Here is a 26802-nt window from a genome sequence, read left to right on the forward strand (position 1 = left end):
CGGATGTCAGCTGCGATAGGCAGCTGACACCCGGCCGCGCTCCCCCCGAGAGCGCGGCCGATAGCATATGACGTACTATCCCGTCGGTGGTCATACGGGCCCACCCCACCTCGACGGGATAGTACGTCAGATGTCAGAAAGGGGTTAAGGTCAGGGGAATGGGCGGGCCAGTCCAAAGCTTCAATGCCTTCATATTGTAGGAACTGCTGACACACTCCAGCCACATGAGGTCTGGCATTGTCCTGCATTAGGAGGAACTCAAACCGGTCATGCTGAAGGATGTTGCAGGCAGCAGATTGCTCTCCACGGTGTCTCCAGACTCTGTCACGTCTGTCACATGTGCTCAGTGTGAACCTGCTTTCACCTGTGAAGAGCAAAGGGTGCCAGTGGCGAATTTGCCAATCCTGGTGTCCTGTGGCAAATGCCAAGCATCCTACACGGTGTTGGGCTGTGAGCACAACCCACATCTGTGGACATCGGGCACAAAGGCCATCCTCATGGAGTCGGTTTCTAACCGTTTGTGCAGACTCATGCACATTTGTGGCCTGCTGGAGGTCATTTTGCAGGGCTCTGGCAGTGCTCCTCCTGTTCCTCCTTGCACAAAGGCTGAGGTAGAAGTCTTGCTGCTGGGTTGTTGCCCTCCTACGGCCCCCTCCATGTCTCTTGGAGTACTGGCCTGTCTCCTGGTAGCGCCTCCAGCCTCTCGACACTACGCTGACAGACACAGCAAACCTTCTTGCCACAGCTCGCCTTGATGTGCCATCCTGCACTACCTGAGCCTCTTGTGTGGGTTGCACAGTGTGTCTCATGCTACCACGAGTGTGAAAGCTGTTATGATCCGGTGGTAGGATCACCAAACTGACCTGATAGGTAAACCTGAATATTAGGACAAGCTCCGGGGATGTGGGAACTATACCGACCGCAATCCTGATCCTATCCACACACACTAAAGGCAGCCGTGGAGTGTTACCTAAAAACCTAGACGCCTCTTCACAGCCTGAGAAACTAGCTACCCCTAGAGAGAAAGCAAAGCCTACTTGCCTCAGAGAAATAACCCCAAAGTTTATACAGCCCCCTGTCATGATCTCAATGGCAAGAGAACATAGCATAAGCATATATAGGAACTAGCTCTTGGAAGATGGGAACTGAGCTGACCATGAACTAAACCTAACGCACAACTAGCAGTGGCCGGGTAGCATGCCTACGTTGATTCTAGATGCCCAGCACCAGCCGGAGGACTAAATAAAGCTAGCAGAGGAAAATATTAGTCCTAGCTCACCTCTAGAGAAATACCCCGAAAGGAGACAGAGGCCCCCTGTTATGATTCTGAGGCAGAAACAAGAGTGGACCCTCTGGTCCGTGGAAGGCGACCCTCCGGACGAGCAAGCCAGGTGTAACCAACCCCTATACAGGGATCGTTAGGGAGCAGGCCCGGAGATAACCAAACCACGGTAGCAGGCACCAGGAGAGACGGCTCTTGATAGAGAAATAAACAAAGGAGAGGATTAGGCAGGGATACTTTAGGAGCGAGAAGGGTGGAATCCTGGAGGAACGGGTAGGGACGGAGCAGAGGGAAAACAGAGGCTGACAGGAACTGAGGGAAGCAGGAGGAGAGGGTAAACCGAGAAGAGACTGAGTACGGGGAACTAGAGCTGAACCAGTACGGGGGTTCAGAGCAAAGCACAAGAGACAAAGGAGGCCAGAGACAATAGCAAAAAACTAAAGACACTCAGGCACCTCCTAGCAGGGGAGGCGACCTGATATACCGTGAGGTCCACAGGGATTGGTTGCTGGGGGACCAAGTGGATCAGAACATCCGGCGCTGGAACCAGGAACCGGGAGGAAGATCTAGCGTCGGATCCTGCGCGCCTGCGCAGAAGCGGACATCTGACGGTGCAGTGAAGGCGTGCGCTGAGGACGGGCATGCCGCTGACCGGAAGCAGGAAGTGCGGCAGCGGGGAAAGGAGACGCAGCGGTGAAAGGAACAGAGCGCCGGAGCCTGGGAGAGGAGCGAGCGCTGAGAACGGGGTCGGCAGCGGAAGCAGCAAGTCGGGAGCGGTAAGTATGCGTAGTAACAGTACCCCCCTCTTTAAAATCCCCACTCTTGAATTTGGCAAGAAATTTTTCAAGAAGACGAGGTGCATTAATATTCTCCAAAGGTTCCCACGATCTCTCTTCAGGACCAAACCCCTTCCAATCCACCAGAAAAAACTCTTTTCCACGAACTCTCTTCTTGGCTAAAATGTCCCTCACCTCAAAAATGTTATTGGCTTGGAGAGGCTGCGGAGAGACACAGGGAGAAGAATGGAAGCGGTTAAGGATAACAGGTTTGAGCAGAGAAACATGAAAGGTATTGGGAATACGGAGCGAGGCAGGCAACTTCAGCTTGTAGGCGACTTCGTTGACCCGACTCAGAACTTCAAAGGGCCCGATGTAACGAGGACCGAGTTTGTAGGAAGGAATTTTGAGCCTAATGTAACGTGAGGCGAGCCAAACCTTATCGCCAGGCAAGAATGGAGAAGAGTCTAGACGCCTTTTGTCTGCGTGAGTCTTCATTTTGACAGACGCCATCTCAAGAGCCTTTTTAACCTCAGTCCATATTGCAGAGAAATTCGAAGTCAAAGAGTCAGCGGCTGGAACTCCAGTAGTGGAAGAAATCGGCAGAGGCATATTCGGATGTTGACCAAAGACAACAAAAAAAGGAGATTTAGCTGAAGACTCACTAGAGTGGTTGTTATAGGCGAATTCGGCCCAAGGCAGAAGGCTTACCCAATCATCGTGGTGAGAATTAATGAAGTGACGAAGATAGGTAGCCACAATCTGGTTAGTCCGTTCAGCTTGACCATTAGTCTGGGGGTGATAGGCAGAAGAAAAATCGAGAGACACTTTCAAAAGCTTGCAAAGCGCCCTCCAAAAACGAGACGTAAACTGAACTCCTCGGTCAGACACGATGTTTTGAGGAAACCCATGAAGTTTGAAGATGGTTGAAATGAAGACCTTTGCCAATTCTGGAGCCGTGGGAAGACCAGGCAAGGGAATGAAGTGAGCCATCTTGGAGAACCGATCTACTACCGTAAGAATGACTGTGCAATTTGTGGATTTTGGTAAATCGGTAATGAAGTCCATGGCGATGTGTTGCCACGGACTGGAAGGCACAGGAAGAGGAAGCAATCCTCCACGAGGTAACTGTCTTGGCACTTTGCATTTCGCACAAGAAGGACATGAGGCGACAAACTGTTCGATATCTTGTCGTAATGAAGGCCACCAATAGTAGCGGGAGACGAGAAGGAGAGTTTTCTTAACTCCGGCGTGGCCTGCCAATTTAGAGGAATGTCCCCAACGCAGAACTGTCTCTCTGTCATTTTCAGTGACTAAAGTCTTACCCGGAGGAGGACAGATCACCCTCAAAGGGGCTACAGTAACGATCTTACTGGGATCCATGATATGTGCTGGCTCCTCGTTGAAGTCCTCAGGCTGCGAAAGTCTGGACAGAGCGTCTGCTCTGACATTTTTGTCACCTGGCCGAAAACGAAGCTCGAAGTCAAAACGGGCAAAGAATAGGGACCATCGAGCCTGCCGAGGATTCAGCCTGTGCGCAGTTTGAAGATAGGCCAAGTTCTTGTGGTCAGAAAAAATCACAAAAGGATGAACGGCTCCTTCTAGAAGATGTCTCCACTCCTCCAGAGCCAACTTTATGGCCAAGAGTTCTCGGTCCCCAATAGTATAATTACGTTCCGAGGCCGAAAACGTTTTGGAGAAGAAGCCGCAGGGGACCAGACGACCGGTAGAGGTTCTTTGGGAAAGCACCGCTCCGGCACCAGTGGCAGAGGCATCCACCTCGAGAACGAATGGTTTATTGATCTCCGGACGATGTAAAACTGGGGCGGAGGAGAATGACTGCTTCAGAAGCAAAAAGGCTTTTTCGGTCTCAGGAGTCCAAGTCTTTGAGTTGGTCCCTTTATGGGTGAGAGCAGTGAGAGGCCGCACTACAGAGGAGAAATGTGAAATAAATTGCCTGTAGTAGTTGGCAAACCCTAGAAATCGTTGGATGGCTTTAGTCCCATAGGGACGTGGCCAGTTGAGAATGGCGCTCACCTTCTCGGGATCCATTTTAAGGCCGGTGTCAGAAATGATGTATCCAAGAAAGGGCAAGGAAGTTTGCTCGAAGAGGCACTTCTCATACTTGGCGTAAAGACGATTCTCTCTTAGACGTTGCAGAACTAGACGAACGCTTCTTCTGTGAGAAGGTAGATCTGCCGAAAAAATCAGGATGTCGTCTAAATACACCACCACACAGGAATAAAGAAGGTCTCGAAAGATGTCATTCACGAATTCTTGGAAGACTGCGGGAGCATTACTGAGTCCAAAGGGCATGACTAGGTATTCGTAATGCCCGTCCCGGGTGTTAAAGGCAGTCTTCCATTCATCGCCAGAGCGAATTCGAACAAGGTTGTAGGCTCCCCGTAGATCTAGCTTCGTAAAGATTCGCGCCCCTCTTAGTCGGTCGAAGAGCTCTGGAATAAGAGGCAGAGGATACTTATTCTTGACTGTAATGTTGTTCAAACCCCGGTAATCAATGCAGGGTCGAAGATATCCATCCTTCTTCTTGACAAAGAAGAACCCCGCACCAGCAGGGGAAGAAGATTTTCGAATGAATCCTCTAGATAGGTTCTCTTGGACGTAATCGGACATAGCCTTGGTCTCGGCGGGAGAGAGCGGGTAGAGTCTCCCTCTGGGAGGAGTGGAACCAGGCAGAAGCTCGATCGGGCAATCATAGGGCCGGTGCGGAGGTAGAGTTTCAGCCTCCTTCTTATCAAAGACATCCAAGAAGGACCAGTATGGAGTTGGTAGTCCGGAGGGAACGGAGTCAGCAGGAAGCGGGGCTACAGGACGAACTGGAAGAAGACATTGGTTTTGACATGTGGATCCCCAACGAAGCACATCACCCGAGCGCCAGTCCAGAGTTGGTTCGTGCGTGCGGAGCCAAGGTAGACCTAGAAGCAGAGCATGGGTTAGATTAGGTAAAACATAGAAAGTAATCTTCTCACGATGGAGAGCCCCAATACGCAGTTCGATCTCTTCCGTAACCAAAGTGATGGTGTCTTGCAAGGGTTTTCCATCCACGGAGGAAATCAAACGAGGAGGATCCAAAGAAAGAACTGGAATGCGAAGCCTCCGAACCGCCTCAAGACTGATAAAATTGCCTGCCGCGCCCGAATCCACATACGCAAGCTCAGAAAAGCGTTTTCGATTGAGAATAAGTAAAACAGACAAAAACAAAGGTTGAGAGGAGTCTAAGTCACCTAGGGAGGCCTCTCTTACCTGTCCTAGGCGGAGGAGTTTTCCGGCCTCTCAGGACATGCCCGTAGTAAGTGTGAAGCGCTACCGCAGTAAAAGCAGAGTCCCTGGGAACGTCTCTCCCGACGACGTTGCTCTGCCATCTTGACTCGGTCGACCTGCATGGGTTCTGGTACGGAAGCTGTAGGTGACGAAGAGAGCTTAGGACTCCCTGACCTGCGGAGAGATGGTAGAGGGCGAACCGACCTCCTCTCTCTAGCGGACTCTCGTGATCGCTCTTGAAAGCGAAGATCAATGCGCGTAGAGAGGGATATGAGGTCCTCTAAAGAGGTTGGGGTATCTCGTCCAGCTAACTCATCCTTAATTCGACTGGACAGGCCCCGCCAGAAGGCGCCAACCAAGGCCTCGTTATTCCACCCTAATTCAGAGGCCAGGGTTCGGAATCGAATAGCGTACTGGCCAACAGATAGAGAGCCCTGCTGAAGATTGAAAAGCGACTCAGTTGTGGAAGCTAAGCGTCCGGGCTCGTCAAAGACCCTACGGAAGGTCTCTAAAAAGGAGGGCAATTGAGAGACTACGGGATCATCCCGCTCCCACAGAGGATTGACCCAGGACAAAGCCTCTCCCTCCAAATGAGACACTATAAAAGCCACCTTGGCTCGGTCAGTGGGATACTGCTGGGGAAGGAGCTCGAAGTGGAGGCGACACTGGTTTAGAAATCCCCTACAGAGTTTGGGATCCCCATTAAACCTCGGCGGCTTACCAAGGCGAGGTGGCGGATGAGGCAAGGAAGAAGAATTTGGGTCCTGTGGAACCGAGGCGGAGGCCGCGGAGACAGACTGCAAATTAAATAAACGATCGTCTATGGAGGCCATGTAGGATAGCATACGTGTTTGCGTATCACGCTGTTGGGAAAGTTCCTGCTGCAAACCCGCGATTTGATTAGCATTACCCGGGTCGGCGGTCTGTATAGCAGACAGGCGGGACTCCATGTTTTTCATGAAAGACATCATGCGCTGTTGATTGTCGCGCATGTGCGCCAACTCCTTCTGAGCAGAGAACGTGGTACCTGCGGGGTCCATGGCCTGAGTGTGCTGTTATGATTCTGAGGCAGAAACAAGAGTGGACCCTCTGGTCCGTGGAAGGCGACCCTCCGGACGAGCAAGCCAGGTGTAACCAACCCCTATACAGGGATCGTTAGGGAGCAGGCCCGGAGATAACCAAACCACGGTAGCAGGCACCAGGAGAGACGGCTCTTGATAGAGAAATAAACAAAGGAGAGGATTAGGCAGGGATACTTTAGGAGCGAGAAGGGTGGAATCCTGGAGGAACGGGTAGGGACGGAGCAGAGGGAAAACAGAGGCTGACAGGAACTGAGGGAAGCAGGAGGAGAGGGTAAACCGAGAAGAGACTGAGTACGGGGAACTAGAGCTGAACCAGTACGGGGGTTCAGAGCAAAGCACAAGAGACAAAGGAGGCCAGAGACAATAGCAAAAAACTAAAGACACTCAGGCACCTCCTAGCAGGGGAGGCGACCTGATATACCGTGAGGTCCACAGGGATTGGTTGCTGGGGGACCAAGTGGATCAGAACATCCGGCGCTGGAACCAGGAACCGGGAGGAAGATCTAGCGTCGGATCCTGCGCGCCTGCGCAGAAGCGGACATCTGACGGTGCAGTGAAGGCGTGCGCTGAGGACGGGCATGCCGCTGACCGGAAGCAGGAAGTGCGGCAGCGGGGAAAGGAGACGCAGCGGTGAAAGGAACAGAGCGCCGGAGCCTGGGAGAGGAGCGAGCGCTGAGAACGGGGTTGGCAGCGGAAGCAGCAAGTCGGGAGCGGTAAGTATGCGTAGTAACACCCCCCACATGTATTGGCGGTGAGTAGAGATGAAATAACAAACGTAGTATGAAAATAGGTTTAGCAAATTTGAGGTCCACTTACTACATAGCAGAAGACAGAAAGGACACTTTCATGGTCAGCTGAAAACCCTATCAAAAACACCATCCAGAAATTACTTTAAAACTCTGGCATTAACTCATAACACCAGAGTGGCAATTCCTGTTCACAAGAGCTTTCCAGACACAGTAACGAAACTACAGCTGTGAACTGGAACAAAAATGCAAAAACAAACATGGACAAGAGTCCAACTTATCTAGTAGTTGTCTAGGAGCAGGAACAAGCACAGAGAGGCTTCTGATAACATTGTTGACCGGCAAGCAACTAACAGAGCAGCAAGGTTATATAGCGACTCCCACATCTTGATGGGAACAGGTGAACAGAGAAGATGAAGACACCAGTTCAATTCCACCAGTAGCCACCGGGGGAGCCCAGAATCCAAATTCACAACAGTACCCCCCCCTCAAGGAGGGGGCACCGAACCCTCACCAGAACCACCAGGGCGATCAGGATGGGCCCTATGAAAGGCACGAACCAGATCGGAGGCATGAACATCAGATGCATTCACCCAAGAATTATCCTCCTGGCCGTATCCCTTCCACTTGACCAGATACTGGAGTCTCCGTCTGGAAACACGAGAGTCTAAGATTTTCTCCACAACGTACTCCAACTCACCCTCAACCAACACCGGAGCAGGAGGCTCAACGGAAGGCACAACCGGTACCTCATACCTGCGCAATAATGACCGATGAAAAACGTTATGAATAGAAAAGGATGCAGGGAGGTCCAAACGGAAGGAAACAGGGTTAAGAATCTCCAATATCTTATACGGGCCGATAAACCGAGGCTTAAACTTAGGAGAAGAGACCCTCATAGGGACAAAACGAGAAGATAACCACACCAAATCCCCAACAGAAAGCCGAGGACCAACACGACGGTGGCGGTTGGCAAAAAGCTGAGTCTTCTCCTGGGACAACCTCAAATTGTCCACCACCTGCCCCCAGATCTGATGCAATCTCTCCACCACAGCATCCACTCCAGGACAATCCGAAGATTCCACCTGACCAGAGGAAAATCGAGGATGAAACCCCGAATTACAGAAAAACGGGGACACCAAAGTGGCAGAGCTGGCCCGATTATTGAGAGCGAACTCCGCCAATGGCAAAAAAGCAACCCAATCATCCTGGTCAGCAGACACAAAACACCTCAGATATGTCTCCAGGGTCTGATTAATCCGCTCGGTCTGGCCATTCGTCTGAGGATGGAAAGCGGACGAAAAAGATAAATCTATGCCCATCCTAGCACAGAATGCCCGCCAAAATCTAGACACGAATTGGGTCCCTCTGTCAGAAACGATATTCTCAGGAATACCATGCAAACGAACAACATTTTGAAAAAACAGAGGAACCAACTCGGAAGAAGAAGGTAACTTGGGCAGAGGAACCAAATGGACCATCTTAGAAAAACGGTCACACACCACCCAGATGACAGACATCTTCTGAGAAACAGGCAGATCTGAAATAAAATCCATCGAGATGTGCGTCCAAGGCCTCTTAGGAATAGGCAAGGGCAACAATAATCCACTAGCCCGAGAACAACAAGGCTTGGCCCGAGCACAAACGTCACAAGACTGCACAAAGCCTCGCACATCTCGTGACAGGGAAGGCCACCAGAAGGACCTTGCCACCAAATCCCTGGTACCAAAAATGCCAGGATGACCTGCCAACGCAGAAGAATGAACCTCAGAGATGACTCTACTGGTCCAATCATCAGGAACAAACAGTTTATCAGGTGGGCAACGATCAGGTCTATCCGCCTGAAACTCCTGCAAGGCCCGCCGCAGGTCTGGAGAAACGGCTGACAATACCACTCCATCCTTAAGGATACCTGTGGGCTCAGAGTTACCAGGCGAGTCAGGCTCAAAACTCCTAGAAAGGGCATCCGCCTTAACATTCTTAGAACCCGGTAGGTATGACACCACAAAATTAAACCGAGAGAAAAATAATGACCAGCGTGCCTGTCTAGGATTCAGGCGCCTGGCGGTCTCAAGATAAATCAAATTTTTGTGGTCAGTCAATACCACCACCTGATGTCTGGCCCCCTCAAGCCAATGGCGCCACTCCTCAAAAGCCCACTTCATGGCCAAAAGCTCCCGATTCCCAACATCATAATTCCGCTCAGCGGGCGAAAATTTACGGGAAAAGAAGGCACAAGGCCTCATCACGGAGCAGTCAGAACTTTTCTGCGACAACACTGCCCCAGCTCCGATCTCAGAAGCGTCGACCTCAACCTGAAAAGGTAGAGCAACATCAGGCTGACGCAACACAGGGGCAGAGGAAAAACGGCGCTTAAGCTCCCGAAAGGCCTCCACAGCATCAGGGGACCAATCAGCAACATCAGCACCCTTCTTAGTCAAATCGGTCAATGGCTTAGCAATATCCGAAAAACCAGCAATAAATCGACGATAAAAGTTAGCAAAGCCCAAAAATTTCTGAAGACTCTTAAGAGAAGAGGGCTGCGTCCAATCACAAATAGCTTGAACCTTGACAGGATCCATTTCAATGGAAGAGGGGGAAAAAATATATCCCAAAAAGGAAATCCTCTGTACCCCAAAAACACACTTAGAACCCTTCACACACAAAGAATTAGACCGCAAAACCTGAAAAACCCTCCTGACTTGCTGGACATGAGAGTCCCAGTCATCCGAAAAAATCAGAATATCATCCAGATACACAATCATAAATTTATCCAAATAATCGCGAAAAATATCATGCATAAAGGACTGGAAAACTGACGGAGCATTAGAAAGACCAAAAGGCATCACTAAATACTCAAAGTGGCCCTCGGGCGTATTAAATGCGGTTTTCCACTCATCCCCCTGCCTGATTCGCACCAAATTATACGCCCCCCGAAGGTCAATCTTAGAGAACCACTTGGCCCCCTTTATGCGAGCAAACAAATCAGTCAGCAACGGCAATGGGTATTGATATTTAACAGTGATTTTATTCAAAAGCCGATAATCAATACATGGTCTCAAAGAGCCGTCTTTTTTTGACACAAAGAAAAAACCGGCTCCTAAGGGAGATGACGATGGACGAATATGTCCCTTTTCCAAGGACTCCTTTATATATTCTCGCATAGCAGCATGTTCAGGCACAGACAGATTAAATAAACGACCCTTTGGGTATTTACTACCCGGGATTAAATCTATGGCACAATCGCACTCTCGGTGCGGAGGTAACGAACCAAGCTTGGATTCTTCAAAGACGTCACGATAGTCAGACAGGAACTCAGGAATTTCAGAGGGAATGGATGATGAAATGGAAACCACAGGTACATCCCCATGAGCCCCCTTACATCCCCAGCTCAACACAGACATAGCTCTCCAGTCGAGGACTGGGTTGTGAGATTGCAGCCAAGGCAATCCTAGCACCAAATCATCATGTAGATTATTCAGCACCAGAAAGCGAATAATCTCCTGGTGATCCGGATTAATACGCATAGTTACTTGTGTCCAGTATTGTGGTTTATTATTAGCCAATGGGGTGGAGTCAATCCCCTTCAGAGGAATAGGAGTCTCCAAAGGCTCTAAATCATACCCACAGCGTTTGGCAAAGGACCAATCCATAAGACTCAAAGCGGCGCCAGAGTCGACATAGGCGTCCGTGGTAATAGATGACAAAGAGCAAATCAGGGTCACAGATAGAATAAATTTAGACGGTAAGGTGCAAATGGAAACAGATTTACCAAGCTTTTTTGTGCGCTTAGAGCATGCTGATATAACATGAGTAGAATCACCACAATAGAAACACAACCCATTTTTCCGTCTAAAATTCTGCCGCTCGCTTCGGGACAGAATTCTATCACACTGCATACTCTCTGGCGACTTCTCAGTGGACACCACCAGATGGTGCACTGGTTTGCGCTCCCGCAAACGCCTATCGATCTGAATAGCCATTGTCATGGACTCATTCAGACCCGCAGGCACAGGGAACCCCACCATAACATCCTTAATGGCATCAGAGAGACCCTCTCTGAAAGTCGCCGCCAGGGCGCACTCATTCCACTGAGTAAGCACAGACCATTTACGGAATCTTTGGCAGTAAATTTCCGCTTCATCTTGCCCCTGAGATAGGGACATCAAAGTTTTTTCTGCCTGAAGCTCCAAATGAGGTTCGTCATAAAGCAACCCCAAGGCCAGAAAAAACGCATCCACATTGAGCAACGCAGGATCCCCTGGTGTCAATGAAAAAGCCCAGTCTTGAGGGTCGCCCCGGAGCAAGGAAATCACAATCCTGACCTGCTGTGCAGGGTCTCCGGCAGAGCGAGATTTCAGGGACAAAAATAATTTGCAATTATTTCGAAAATTCTGAAACCCGGATCTATTCCCCGAGAAAAATTCCGGCAAAGGAATTCTCGGCTCAGATACAGGTGCATGACAAACAAAATCTTGCAAATTTTGTACCTTCGTGGCGAGATTATTCAAACCTGCAGTTACACTCTGAAGATCCATTACAAACAGGTGGACACAGAGCCATTCAAGGGTTAAGAGGAGGTAAGAAGCAGCTAGACAGCAATTAAGGGCTAGGCAGCAAAACTCTGAGGGGAAAAAAAAAAAAAAAAAAAAAAAAAATTTCCCTTCAACACTTCTTTTTTCTCCTGCTTCAGCCCAAACAATTAACACTTTGAGGGCCGGTCAAACTGTCATGATCTCAATGGCAAGAGAACATAGCATAAGCATATATAGGAACTAGCTCTTGGAAGATGGGAACTTAGCTGACCATGAACTAAACCTAACGCACAACTAGCAGTGGCCGGGTAGCATGCCTACGTTGATTCTAGATGCCCAGCACCAGCCGGAGGACTAAATAAAGCTAGCAGAGGAAAATATTAGTCCTAGCTCACCTCTAGAGAAATACCCCGAAAGGAGACAGAGGCCCCCCACATGTATTGGCGGTGAGTAGAGATGAAATAACAAACGTAGTATGAAAATAGGTTTAGCAAATTTGAGGTCCACTTACTACATAGCAGAAGACAGAAAGGACACTTTCATGGTCAGCTGAAAACCCTATCAAAAACACCATCCAGAAATTACTTTAAAACTCTGGCATTAACTCATAACACCAGAGTGGCAATTCCTGTTCACAAGAGCTTTCCAGACACAGTAACGAAACTACAGCTGTGAACTGGAACAAAAATGCAAAAACAAACATGGACAAGAGTCCAACTTATCTAGTAGTTGTCTAGGAGCAGGAACAAGCACAGAGAGGCTTCTGATAACATTGTTGACCGGCAAGCAACTAACAGAGCAGCAAGGTTATATAGCGACTCCCACATCTTGATGGGAACAGGTGAACAGAGAAGATGAAGACACCAGTTCAATTCCACCAGTAGCCACCGGGGGAGCCCAGAATCCAAATTCACAACAGCCCCCCACAAATAATAACAGTGAGTTAAGGGGAAAATATAAACGTAGGAATGAAAAACAGGTTTAAGCAAATGAGGCCCGCTAACACTAAATAGACAGAAGATAGCAAGGAATCTATGCGGTCGGTACAAAAACTATCAAAAACTATCCACGCAGAAAGTACAAGAACCCCCACACTGACTCACGATGTGAGGGTCGCACTCTGCACCCCAGAGCTACCAGCAAGCAAAAAATCACATATAAGCAAGCTGGACTGAACTCATCATATATTGAGAAACATTTTCAAGGAAACAATGAGCAAATGAACTAGCAAGACTTAGCTTCTCCAGCAGGAGACAGGTCACAAGGGAAATCCAGGAGAGGTCAGAACCAGTACTGAATACAATGACAGCAGGCAACAAGTGAAGGTCCAGGTGGAGTTAAACAGGGACCAGCATAGCAGGAAATGAGGCAGCTGAGCCCTGCTACAGACCCGCAGTATCGCTAAAGGCCACCAGAGGGAGCCCAGATGGAATTCACAACAGAAAGCACAATAAACATTCAAAAGTGACAAAAACATCAGCCAGAAAGCATTGGTACTAGGATGTGGTCTGTGGTCCCCACCTGCAGAACCACTCCTTTATTAAATGTGTCTTGATAATTGCCAATAATTTCCATCTGTTCTCTATTCTATTTGCACACCATCATTTGAAATTGATTGTCAAACGGTGTTGCTTCCTAAGTGGACAGTTTGATTTCACAGAAGTTTGATTTACTTGGTGTTATATTCTGTTGTTTATGTGTTGCCTTTATTTTTTTGAGTAGTGTATATTGTAGCATGTCTAAAGGGTGTGTAATCGACGGGAGATATGTGTCGCATAGGTGGCTTGTTGCTGTAATGTAGCCCGGAGTATTTCTTTGTTGCACATAACCATGTATATATGTGTGCTTCAGGACCTGTGGTGATGTTATACCACATGGCTAATCATGTGATGGGTTACTGGGTGTGGTTAGCTCTATATAAGACAGGCTAATGCTTAACACAGGGGATATGTGTGGAGGTGAAACCCTCCTGAGTGTGTTAAGGCTACGGGACTGAGCCTGGTGGACTGGACACTTTGTTTTTCTTTTCCTGACCTAAAGGCTATTTGTTTGCTGTTATTTTGCCATGTGGTTTATGAAGTAATAAACCCCCTGAACCTTTAAAGGAACGTGCCTCCTGAGTGTCAGCCGTCGCACCTGAGTGAGTGAAATCCCTACAATATATATATATATATATATATATATATATATATATATATATATATTATACATCCTAGCAGCATTATAATACAAGGCATTATACAACATTACAACAAATATATGTATATATTAAACACTCAAGAACTTAGAAGCAGGTGCAGGGTATAAGATGTCCTCTACCACCCCTTACACATGTTTCACAACATATTGACCTGCATTGAATTGAAAAATGCTTTATAAATAAGTATCTTTCATCTTCTACGGTGATCTGGGAGTTATGAGTCTGTAAATTTGATTGGAATACCTTATATTGTTATCACCTTGTGTTGTGGACTTGCATATATTATACTTTGTTATTTAATATTGCCTAAGTGAATATTATCATAAATGTTGATAATACCAGTCTTTATGAAAAAAAAATAATTTCACTCTGCTCAATGTGATGGGGCGTTTACATTATCACCTCACCTTCTTCCACTGTATATACTAAATTGGTCATCTCACACAATGTTGGTCATTTCTGATTAACTTGATTTGATTTATTCCTGTTCTCCACAATTCATATTATGCATATTTCATGCTATATTTACTTATATATTACCTTTCAGAATTATTTTCACACACAAGTTTCATTTTCTTTAATACATATTTAATACAATCACTCATTTTCATGTGTTTGTATTAATTTATCATACATGTCTTCAGTGTCACTTTGTCTGTTATCACACAGTGCACCTTAATTAATGTTTATTTTCTAAGCATTTATACTTCTAAATATTTTTTTCCTCTTATATTACGTATTATTTTGTGCACCTATTTTCATTAATTACGCTGTAAGGAAATATTTGGTCTCCCCGCACGGAAATTTATTTAGGGCATATATATCAGCTCTCAGCAGCCCCAGAAATGTCAAATCCATATGATGCGTCAAATCTGGAGCTTAGCTTCTCTCTTCCCACTTGCCCTGGTGCGGTGGAAAGTGGAGTAATAGGGTTGGGGTTGATGTCAGCTTTGTATTGTTAACTGATATCAAGCCCAGGGGTTAGTAATGGAGAGGCATTTATAAAATGCCTCCATTACTAACACCATAGTAAGTGTTGACATAAACACATAGCAAAGATAAAAAGCTTTATTTGAAATAAATACTCCCCAACCCTTTATTCCCCATTTATTACTGTAAAAATTAAAATAATAAAAAAACATATTCCTCATCTGCCTGATGAGAACATAATTTATTTGTTCCCTGCTTTAATCCATCTCTGCTACTGGATGTCTTGATGAACGTAGGTATGATACGACTGTTCACCCTGACATCCAAGAGACACTGAGTTGAGCATCAGAGCGCAGCTTTAGTGATGAGCGGTAAAGTCAAAGAGGTTACAGCCAGTCACTGACAGCTCCCTGTGAGCTGGCAGATGAACTGGGGTAACCTTCATGAAATCACCACTAGCTCCGTTTTTAATTTTCATGAGAGCTGCCTGCACCTGAGAATAGCAAACTGTACTGCTTTTCCCAGGCCTAGGTACATGTCATGCTGATAACACACGGATGTCATCCATGTGTCATCAGTGGGTACGTGTGCGACACCCACTTTGTCCGTGGTGCATGTAAAAAACTGACATGTCTGCGGGTGTTTCACACAGACACACTGTGTGAAAAACCTGACATGTGCGCGCCACCCTTGAATACAATTGGGGTGCATGTGTCCGTATTTTGCTGTCCTTAAAAAAAACTGACCACATACAGACACAGAAAACGGACTTGTAAAGGGGCCTTAGACAGATCTTCCACAGTTTTCCAGTTGTTATTTTTCTCTGGTTAAAAACACTTGTTTGATGGAAGCAGCTTTTCTAACACTATTTCCTTTCAGAGTTCTAAGAGATGGAGCTGTATGTATGTAGTGGAAAACAATTACAAGATCCGGATTACAGCAAGGATTATTTAACATTCTAATCAAGAATAACTATATAGGTATATAAAAATGTGTTAAAACATTTGAAAGCAAATTTAATTAGAATACAAATAATACATATGGGGAAATAAATAGAAAGATCTTTCATAATTATAAATGAGATACTTGGACAACTCCTTTTTATACCCCACGCTTGACCCCGATAAAATAAAAAAGCTGATACTCACCTCGCGTGCTGGCATCATTCCTGCTGTGTAGGATAGGGGATAGATAGGGTAGTCCTAGATAAGGGGCATAAACAGAAATCATGGATCCTCATAGCAAAAGTTTTAATTGGGCATGCCCTCCCTCCAAAAACTAATCGGTGAAGACGGTGGTGTTATATCTCTCAACTTTTATAAACAGAAACAGGGATATGATGTACACCATAGCCCCTAACATAGTATGATGAGCCAGGGCTGCCACTAGGAATTTCGGGGCCCCATACTGGCAACATTTTCAGGGCCCCCTTGAGACTCCGCCCAGGCTCCACCCCTCGAACTGTCCACAGCCCCACCGGTCTCTCTTGGAAAAACTCCACTTCTCACCAATCACACATTAACAGTTCCCATCACCAGATCACACATATAACCATCAGCCTTTGTTTTGGCCAAAAGTTTTTTAATCCGCCACCACGACACGATAGACTCTTTTAGCTGAGCCCTACTCTACTCTAACCTATTAAACATTTGGTAAAATATGCAATACAATTTAGGTGTATTTTTAAATTTTTCAAATGACCAATAATATCACACACAAGGACAAATACCACCCTACTATAACCAAACACCATATTACCACCACATAGTGACCAATAATACCACATAAAAAAACAAATACTGCCACACCATGTCTATACCACATAATAAAACCACAGTGAATGAATAATATCACATACAAGGGGCAAATACCACCACACCATGACTAGATCACATATTACCACCACATGGTGACCAATAATACCACATACAAGGAACAAATACTACCACACCATGGCCAGACAACATGTTACCACCACATAATGACTGAATACTACAATACTGATCAATAATAAAAAACCCACAATACTAATATCACCATATGTGCCATTATACACAGGAGATCTGTACTTAGTATGCAGTGTCAGTGTAAAGGTAATACAGTAATCACTGGTGACATTATACACAGGACTGCTGTATATTCTATACAGTGATTAGTATCAGTGTATAGGTAACACACTGGCTCACCAGTGACGCCTCTAGGTGAAGTCTTTCATCTTCATCCAGCACAGATCAACGTCACTTCTTCCAGCCAAGGCTCGTCTCTGCAGGAAATAACACAGTTAGCTAGAGCACCGCTTGCAGAACACATTACTTATTTTTTTTCCAACTTCTACACTACACCAAATGAAGAAAAAAGGGGACATAGTTTCGCTCTGCACAGTAACAGGACCACCTCCCAATTCAAAACAGTATACTCAAATAATATCCCTTAATTAGCCCCTATGGTAATAATATCCCCCATCTTGGCCCTCGTGTGTCTCATTCCTGGCTCCAGCCAAATGTTCTCCCATCCTGCCCTCATGAGTATCCATTCTGCCCCATGTAATTTCCACATCCTACCCCATCTGTCCCATAATCCTGCCACAACTGTCCCATCATCCTGCCCCATCTGTCCCATTATCCTGCCACATGAACCTACACCATCTGTCTCCATCCTGCCCCATGATCCTGCCCCATCTGTCTCCATCCTGCCCCATGTCTCCAATCAAGCCCCCTGTGTCTCCAATCCTGCCCCCATCTTTCATCCTGCCACCATGTCTCCAATCCTGTCCCCATGTCTTTTATTCTTCCACCATGTCCCCAATCCTGCCCCCATATCTTTCATTCTGCCCCTGTGTCTCCAATCATGCCCCCTGTCTCCATTCTTCCCCATGTCTCCATTGTTGCCCCTTGTGTCTCCATTGTGCCCGTGTCTCCATTCTTCCCGTGTCTCCATTCTGCCCCGTGTCTCCATTCTGCCCCATGTCTCCAATCCTGCCCCGTGTCTCCATTCTGCCCCATCTCCATTCTTGCCCCATGTCTCCATTCTGCCCCCTGTGTCTCCATTCTGCCCCTGTGTCTCCATTCTTGCCCCGTGTCTCCATTCTGCCCCCGTGTCTCCATTCTTGCCTCATGTCTCCATTCTTCCCCCTTGTCTCCATTCTGCCCCGTGTCTGCATTCTTTCCCCGTGTCTCCATTCTGCACCCGTTTCTCCATTCTGCCCCATGTCTCCAATCCTGCCCCGTGCGTGTGTCCATTCTGCCCCGTGTCTCCAATCCTGCCCCGTGTCTCCAATCATACCTTGAAATCTTTCACCCTGCCCCCTGTCTCCATTCTGCTCCATCTCTATTCTGCCCCCGGCAGGATGGACACTTGTCTCCATTCTGCCGGCTTGCCGCTTTCAATTAAAAAAAACCCCAAAACCCCCCTTTCCTCTTACTTTGCTGTACTCCTGCAGTGAGGGATTTTCCCTCCAGGCTGAAAGCGCACACTCGCCGGCGAATGACGATGACGTCCTCAGGCACGGGCTCAAAAGCCACCGAGGATCAGAGCGGGATCAATCACCAGCATAGTGGGGGAGAATTGCAGGGATCCCACTAGTATTCATTTGCTGCACCCTGTGACTGCTAACAGGGCACAACATTTCCTTGATTCCCTGCGACTCTATGAAGCAACAGAATTCGCTCCTATACAGACCGGGTGACGGAACTCATGTCTATTCTGGTGTTGCACTGCCATATAGTGCCGCCATTAACTAGCAGCAAGTTCCATTCCTGCACGGTGGACCCTGGGCTACGAACGCACCTTTACTATCGTTATATTTAATCAGTGCATTCCGCCAGCCCTAACAGTATTCTAGCACCAGGGTCTGGCTAGTAATGGCAGACGATCAGCATTTACAACGGTACATCCAGCAGCTGGAGGACATGTTACCGCAGTAGCTGTTCAGGCTGCTAGCGTGGCTGCAGCCAGTTTGTCCACTGCCAACCCTGCTCCGACATTATCCCATCTTCCGTTGTCGGATAAGTTTGCTGGCGACAGTAAGCTCTGTCGGGGATTCGTGAGCCAGTGTGCCATACATCTTGAGCTCCTGGCTGTACGTTTTCCCACGGAACGGGCTAGAGTGGGATTTATTATATCCCTTTTGTCGGGCAGGGCATTGGAGTGGGCAATGCCGCTGTGGGAGCGTGACGATCATGTGGTGCACAGTGCTCCAAGGTTCCTGGACACTCTGAAACAGGTCTTTATGGGACCTCATGTCACCCGTGATTCAGCGCTCCAACTGCTGGCATTCATACAGGGTTCGTCCATGGTCAGCCATTTTGCTATCCACTTCCGGACATTGGTATCTGAGCTGGACTGGTCGGATAAAGTCCTTATCCCAGTGTTCTGGAGGGGACTGGCTGACCATGTGAAGGACGCCTTGGCCACTAGGGAGATTCCTGCCACATTGGAGGAACTAATAGCTATAACTACCGCATGTAGGCAGAGGTTTCACCTGGCTCCAACCTTCACCAAAAATTTCTGGAATCTCTGATCCAGGAGTCTGAGCCACCTGAGGCCATGGAGGTGTCACTGGCAGGGTCTAAGTCCTGGACCGATTGTGCACCCAAGGTCTGTCCTGTATGCAAGCAGTCTGGACATTATGCTAAGAAATGTCCCCAGTGGTTGGGAAAACATCAGCATCTAGTGCTTGTAAGAGGAGGTACACTAGATACGGTGACATTTTCCTCAAAACTATCCTTCAAGGGGAAAATTATAATAGGCCCATCCACTCATGCGGTAGAGCTTTGCGTGGATTCCGAGGTGGAGGGCAACTTCATGTCTTCTGCCTTCGCCCAACGACACGCAATACCACTGGTGATGCTCGCCAAACCAGTGACCGTAAGAGTGGTGAATGGGTCGACACTGCCCTCACAGATAACACACAAAGCCATCCCATTTACTCTTTCTATGTCGCCATCCCATCAGGAGATTATTTCTTTACTGGTCATTCCCGAGGGGATAGACGAGATACTGCTTGGGATACCCTGGTTACGTTACCGCTCCCCACATATAGAGTGGTCCACAGGAAGAATTTTGGGATGGAGTGAATTTTGTGAGGGTAGATGTCTGAGGGAGTTCTTTCAGGTTGCTACCACTAAAGTACCCACAGATTTTTCCTCTCTCCTCAAGCACTATTGGCCCTATGTGGACGTATTCTCCAAGAGGGCTGCGGAGACCCTTCCGCCCCACCTTCCCTATGACTGTCCTATTGACCTCTTGCCTGGTTCAGAGCCTCCCCGGGGCGAGTCTATTCCCTGTCTCTCCCGGAGATGGAGGCAATGTCCCAATACATCCAGGAGAATCTGGCAAGAGGATTCATTAGGAAGTCAGTGTCACCTGCAGTGGCTGGGTTCTTCTTCGTGCAGAAGAAGAAAGGAGAACTACGTCCATGCATTGATTACTGGGGTCTTAACGCCATCACCATTAAGAACAAATACCCTCTGCCTCTGATATCAGAGCTATTCGATAGGTTGCTGAGAGGGAGAGTATTTACTAAAGTTAGGAATTAGGTCACCGCGCTACCTATCTCCTAAATAATGAATATAAGAAGCTGCAAGGTACCCACAAAAGGGTTAAAATAAGGCACTTACCAATTGTTTGAAGTGCCAGAAAACTTTGGACTGCGGGCGTTTAGTGGAGCGCTGCAGAGATGAAAATGATTGCTCCTTCCGTGAGTCCAAGATGAGGAAGTCCGGACGGTAGCGTGAGGTGGCAGACCCAGGGGGGAGCGTCCTCCCTGTGGGCGCCAAGCTGCTGCGTGCACGCCAAAAGTGTGTGTAACGGCGCCCCTGGCCAGGACGCCGCTTGTTCACACTCTTGGCGTGCACGCAGCAGCTTGGCGCCCACAGGGAGGACGCTCCCCCCTGGGTCTGCCACCTCACGCTACCGTCCGGACTTCCTCATCTTGGACTCACGGAAGGAGCAATCATTTTCATCTCTGCAGCGCTCCACTAAACGCCCGCAGTCCAAAGTTTTCTGGCACTTCAAACAATTGGTAAGTGCCTTATTTTAACCCTTTTGTGGGTACCTTGCAGCTTCTTATATTCATTATTTAGGAGATAGGTAGCATGGTGACCTAATTCCTAGTTTCACCCTCTTTTGTATATATCTGACAGGCTTGACGCAGTAGCTGTCTAGGCACCAGCAGCTTCCCCCACTCCTATATCCAAGAACTTTTGGAGCGCCGGTGTATTTTCTATTTTTACTATTTACTAAAGTTGATCTGCAGGGTGCTTACAACCTGATTCGCATCCGTGAGGGAGACGAATGGAAGACGGCATTTAACACCAGGGACGGGCACTATGAGTCCCTGGTGATGCCCTTCAGGCTCTGTAATGCTCCTGCCGTTTTCCAAGACTTTGTGAATGATATCTTCCGGGATATGCTCTCCACCTCATTCGTAGTCTATCTGGATGATATTCTCATCTACTCTCCAGATATAGACTCCCACTGGAGAGATGTTTGCAAAGTCTTGGAGCCTCTGCAGGCAAACTCCCTCTATGCCAAGTTGGATAAGTGTGTGTTGAGCAGGAATCCTTGCCCTTCCTGGGTTATATCATCTTTGCCCGGGGATTGGCCATGGATCCTGCCAAGCTGCAGGCTGTGATGGACTGGCAGGAACCCCATTCTCTTGAAGCGGTGCAGCGCTTTATGGGGTTCATTAATTATTATCGATGGTTCATTCCCCACTTCTCAACTTTGGTAGCTCCCTCGGTTGCCCTCACCAAGAAGGGAGCAAATCCCTAATTGTGGTCGGAGGAGGTTTCCAAGGCCTTTCTCTCTATTAAGTTGCACTTCACTAGCGCTCCTATTTTACATTGCCCCGATGTTGATAAACCATTTATCATGGAGGTGGATGCCTCTTCCATCGGTGCTGGAGCAGTTCTCTTCCAGAAGGATGCTCAAGGGCGGAAGCATCCTTCCTTCTTCTTCTCCAAGACCTTCACACCAGCGGAGAGGAATTATTCCATCGGGGACAGGGAGATGCTAGCCATGAAGTTGGCTTTCTCGGAGTGGAGACTCTTCCTGGAGGGGGCTCGCTTTCCCTTCCAAGTTTATACCGAACAAAAAATTTTGGTGTATATACAGACTGCCCAGCGGCTAAATTCTCGCCAGGCTAGATGGTCCCTGTTCTTCTCCCGGTTCCATTTCACCCTCCATTTTCTCTTTGGGGAGAAGAACATTCGTGCCAACATTCTCTCCCACTCCGTAGTGTGATCAGCGGAGGAGGAGTAGGAACCTCGGCTTATTGTCCCTTCTCAGAGCCTGAGGAACGTGGCTCTGGTTTCACTAGAGTCTGTGCCCCCGGGCAAGACTTTTTTGCCATCTAAATTGTGACCGGAGGTTCTTTCTTGGGCTCACTCATACAGAGTGGGTGGACACTTTGGGACCAAAAGGACATTTGACCTTCTGGCGAGGACGTACTGGTGGCCACATATGGCCTGTGACGTCGGAGACTATATTCGGGCGTGTGTCTCCTGCGCCAAGAATAAGTCTCCTTGACAATGGCATGCTGGGCTACTTTACCCCCTGCCGGTGGCAGACAGGCCCTGGGAATGGTCAGGATGGATTTTGTGATGGGCTTACCCAAGTCCCGTAAGTGCACCATTATTTGGGTAGTCACTGACCATTTTTCCAAAATGGTGCACTTGGTGCCGCTTCCACGGCTACCTTCTGCACGGGCCTTGGCGGTGTTGTTTATCAAGCACGTTTTCCACCTACACGGTATGCCAGACAAAATTGTCAGTGATCGGGGTCCCCAGTTTGCATCTTGGTTCTGGAGAGAGAATTACGACCAGCATCCGTGGGTTCCTGTGCCCATACCCGTGTCTTCCGCCTACTCCAGGGTGGCAGACTGGGCTGTGGAGGCACGTGACATTTGGGACCACACACAGGATGCAAGGAGAGAATGAGGATCTCCGCCGATGCACATCGGTGCCCCGCTCCAACTTTTGCTCCTGGAAATTTAGTGTGGCTCTCTGCCCGTAACATCAGGCTGTGAATTGAGTCTACTAAGTTTGCACAAGGCTACTTCGGTCCTTTCAAGGTCCTGGAACAGGTTATCTCAAGCTGATACTGTGCGCTTTGTTACTGCTGCCTTTCCAGGTTCTGCCTTTGTAGCCAGCACTGATCAGCAGCGAGGAGGCATTTCTGGAACTAAGTCCAGCTTTTCCCATATTGAGCATGCCCACGGGACAACCTCCCATTGGAGTAAATAGCAAATGAACAGCGCTCCATCCAGGTGTAGAGATTAAAAAGATTCTTTTATTCTGCCATAGTGAAGCAACGTTTCGACCACCAATAGGTCTTTGTCAAGCATGCTTGGGGGTGAATTGCAGGGATCCCACTAGTATTCATTTGCTGCACCCTGTGACTGCTAACAGGGCACAGCGTTTCCTTGATTCCCTGCGACTCTGTGAAGCAACAGAGTTCGCTCCTATACGGACTTGGTGACGGAACTCGTGTCTATTCTGGCGTTGTGCCACCATTAACTAGCAGCAGATTCCATTTCTGCATGGTGGACCCTGGGCTGTGAACGCTCCTTTACTATCGCTATATTTACTTAGTGCATTCCGCCAGCCTAACAATAGCCCATATTTAAAAAAAAAAACACCAAACATTACTTACCTACTCTTGTTCATCCTGCGTAGGTCTGTGCAGTGTGAGGATTCTGCACAGCACAAGTTAAGCAGAAGATGCAGTTACTAATGAAATTGTATTGAAGGGCAGAGGTGGGGGTGGGTGGTGTTGCGGATTAACACATAGCCCCCCAACTCATGGACCCCATAGCAGCCAGGTAATCTGCCGCTAAGGACAGTACACCCATGTCCTGGGTGTTATGGCACAAAAAGGGTAATTCAACAATAAGTTATTGCCTTCCTTTACAAGTTATCACATTGGTGCATTGTGAGCAACCTTTTGTACATGTGTACATCTAAAAGGAATAGAGGCAGCTCTGTAAGTTGTGTACTGGGGTATATTCCTCATGACATAGCGAAGTCACGGTCGAGAAAAACTGACTTCTAAATGACTTCTAACACTCACTGTAATTATTTTACTTAGTTATGTGAATGACTCAACCAGAAAATGGAAAACAGTCAAAACATTATACAGACACTCCACTGGGAGGCTGTGACCTTGTGCTGTAAAGCATGTGCGCACAAACAATCTGTGCCTACTATACTTTCTATAAATCTACCTATTGGACCACTGGCCACATCGGGCCCGGTTACCTGTTAACACCCTGGAAGCTGGGACAATTATTTGAGTGTTACATACACCGTGTTCCAAATTATTATGCCAATTGGATTTAAGTGTCATAAAGATTTAATTGTTTTGTTTTTCAAATAAACTCATGGATGGTATTGTGTCTCAGGGCTCAATGGATCACTGAAATCAATCTTAAACACGTGATAATTAATTTTCCAGGTTATTCTAATTAAAGGAAAACTACTTAAATGATGTTCCACATTATTAAGCAGGCCACAGTTTTCAAGTAACATGTGAAAGAAAAAGGATCTCTCTGCTGCCGAAAAGCATCAAATAGTGCAATGCCTTGGTCAAGGGATAAAAACATTAGATATTTCATGAAAACTTAAGAGTGATCATCATACTGTGGAGAGATTTGTGACTGAAACAGTACACAGACAGAGTTCATGCAGATAAAGGCATAATGAGGAAGGTTTCTGCCAGACAAATTCATTGGATTAAGAGAGCAGCTGCCAAAATGCCATTACAAAGCAGCAAACAGATATTTGAAGCTGCTGGTGCCTCTGGAGTCCCTCGAACCTCAAGGTGTAGGATCCTTCAAATGCTTGCTGTGGTGCATAAACCTACTATTCAGCCACCCCTAAACAGTGTTCACAAGCAGAAACGCTTGCAGTGGGCCCAGACATACATGAAGAGTAATTTTCAAACAGTCTTGTTTACTAATGAGTGTCGAGCAACCCTGGATGGTCCAGATGGATGGAGTAGTGAATGGTTGGTGGATGGCCACCATGTCCCAACAAGGCTTCGACGTCAGCAAGGAGCTGGAGGAGTCATGTTTTGGGCCGGAATCATGGGGAAACAGCTGATATGGCCCTTTAAGGTTCCTGAAGTTGTGAATATGACCTCTGCAAAGTATATAGAGTTTCTGACTGACAACTTTCTTCCTTGGTATAAAAAGCAGAAACATGCCTTCAGGAGCAAAATCATCTTCATGCATGACAATGCACCATCTCAAGCTGCAAAGAATACCTCTGAGTCATTGGCTGCTATGGGCATAAAAGGAGATTAACTCATGGTGTGGTCACCATCTTCCCCTGACCTTAACCCTATAGAGAACCTTTGGAGTATCATCAAGCAAAAGATCTATGAGGGTGAGAGGCAGTTCACATAAAAACAGCAGCTCTGGGAGGCTATTCTGACTTCATGCAAAGAAATACAAGCAGAAACTCTCCAAAAACTCACAAGTTCTATGAATGCAAGAATTGTGAAGGTGATATCAAAGAATGGTTCCTATGTTAACATGTAACTTGGCCTGTTAGGATGTTTTGGAGTTAAATAGCTTTTTTGCTCAGTGAATGTGACCTCCTAATTGTCACGGGGATACATGGAGGGCGAGAGCTAATAACCCGGGCCCCTGCAATTTCCCTCAGACTAGGGAAACCCTGTCTGACCCTCTACCTGAAGTTTACACTGAAGGTGTGCATGTTCAGGCCTCCACCCTCACCCTGACTCCTGATTCAGCCCTAGACTGAACACCACCGCCCACCACCCTGTGAATGCAATAGATCAATACCCACAGTTATAACAAACAAGGATAAAGGAAAATATACACCACGCCGCAGTCAATCAGGAATACACTATAAAGGTGCAGGGCAAAATAAATACAAATATAGGATGGAGCAAATAAGACAAAGGAAAATACACCACCAGCAACGATAACTACGGATAAGACAGAAGCTATAATCGGTGACGCCCAAAGATCAGGAGAACCATTTAAAGGAAATGGGCATGGCCCAGCTTCCAATCCGAGGATCAGATAAATTAACCCCGGAGCAGCCAGACGAAAACTAGCCGACGCCAATGAGCAAACAGTGGTCAAACGCGGAATTACCGCTGTCTGTCAGACGACCTGGTCTGGACAGTGTCCGACATGACAGTACCCCGCCTTCTATGAGGGACCCCAGGGCCCTCACGGCTTATAGGACCCGGCTTGTCCGGATGGCGACGATGAAAACACCTGACCAGCCGATCCGCATGAATGTCCGAGGCTGGTACCCAGGACCTCTCCTCAGGCCCATAAACACGCCAGTGTACCAAATATAGTAAAGTGCGGCACACCACACGAGAGTCAACCACCCTGGAGACTTCAAATTCTAGGTTACCATCCACCAAGACTGGAGGTGGCATAGGCTCCACGTCCACAGAACCCACCACCTTCTTAAGAAGAGACCTGTGGAACACGTTGTGTATTTTATACACCGTAGGGAGCTCCAGTCGGTACGCTACTGGGTTAATGACGGCGGTGACCCTAAATGGACCAATAAACCGTGGACCCAATTTAAGGGATGGTATCTTGAGTCTTATGTTTTTTGTGGATAACCACACCCAGTCATCCACACTCAGGTCCGGACCTGGCACACGCCTACTGTCAGCCACACGTTTGTACCTAGCACCCACACTCAACAGGCGCTGTTTCACTCTCCTCCAGACTGATGACAATTGTGTTCCTAACTGGTCTTCCTCCGGAACGCCGGAAGAGCCTCTCTGACTCAATGTACAAAACTGAGGATGTAGCCCGTAAACACAAAAAAACGGAGACTTCCCAGACGACTCCTGGCGGTGATTATTGATGGCAAACTCAGCCAAAGGAAGAAAGGTAGACCACTCCTCCTGATTATCAGAAACAAAACAGCACAAGTACTGCTCCAAATTTTGGTTCATACGCTCGGTCT

The sequence above is a fragment of the Ranitomeya variabilis genome, chromosome 5, assembly GCF_051348905.1.
Source record: "Ranitomeya variabilis isolate aRanVar5 chromosome 5, aRanVar5.hap1, whole genome shotgun sequence".
In the NCBI taxonomy this organism is placed as follows: domain Eukaryota; kingdom Metazoa; phylum Chordata; class Amphibia; order Anura; family Dendrobatidae; genus Ranitomeya; species Ranitomeya variabilis.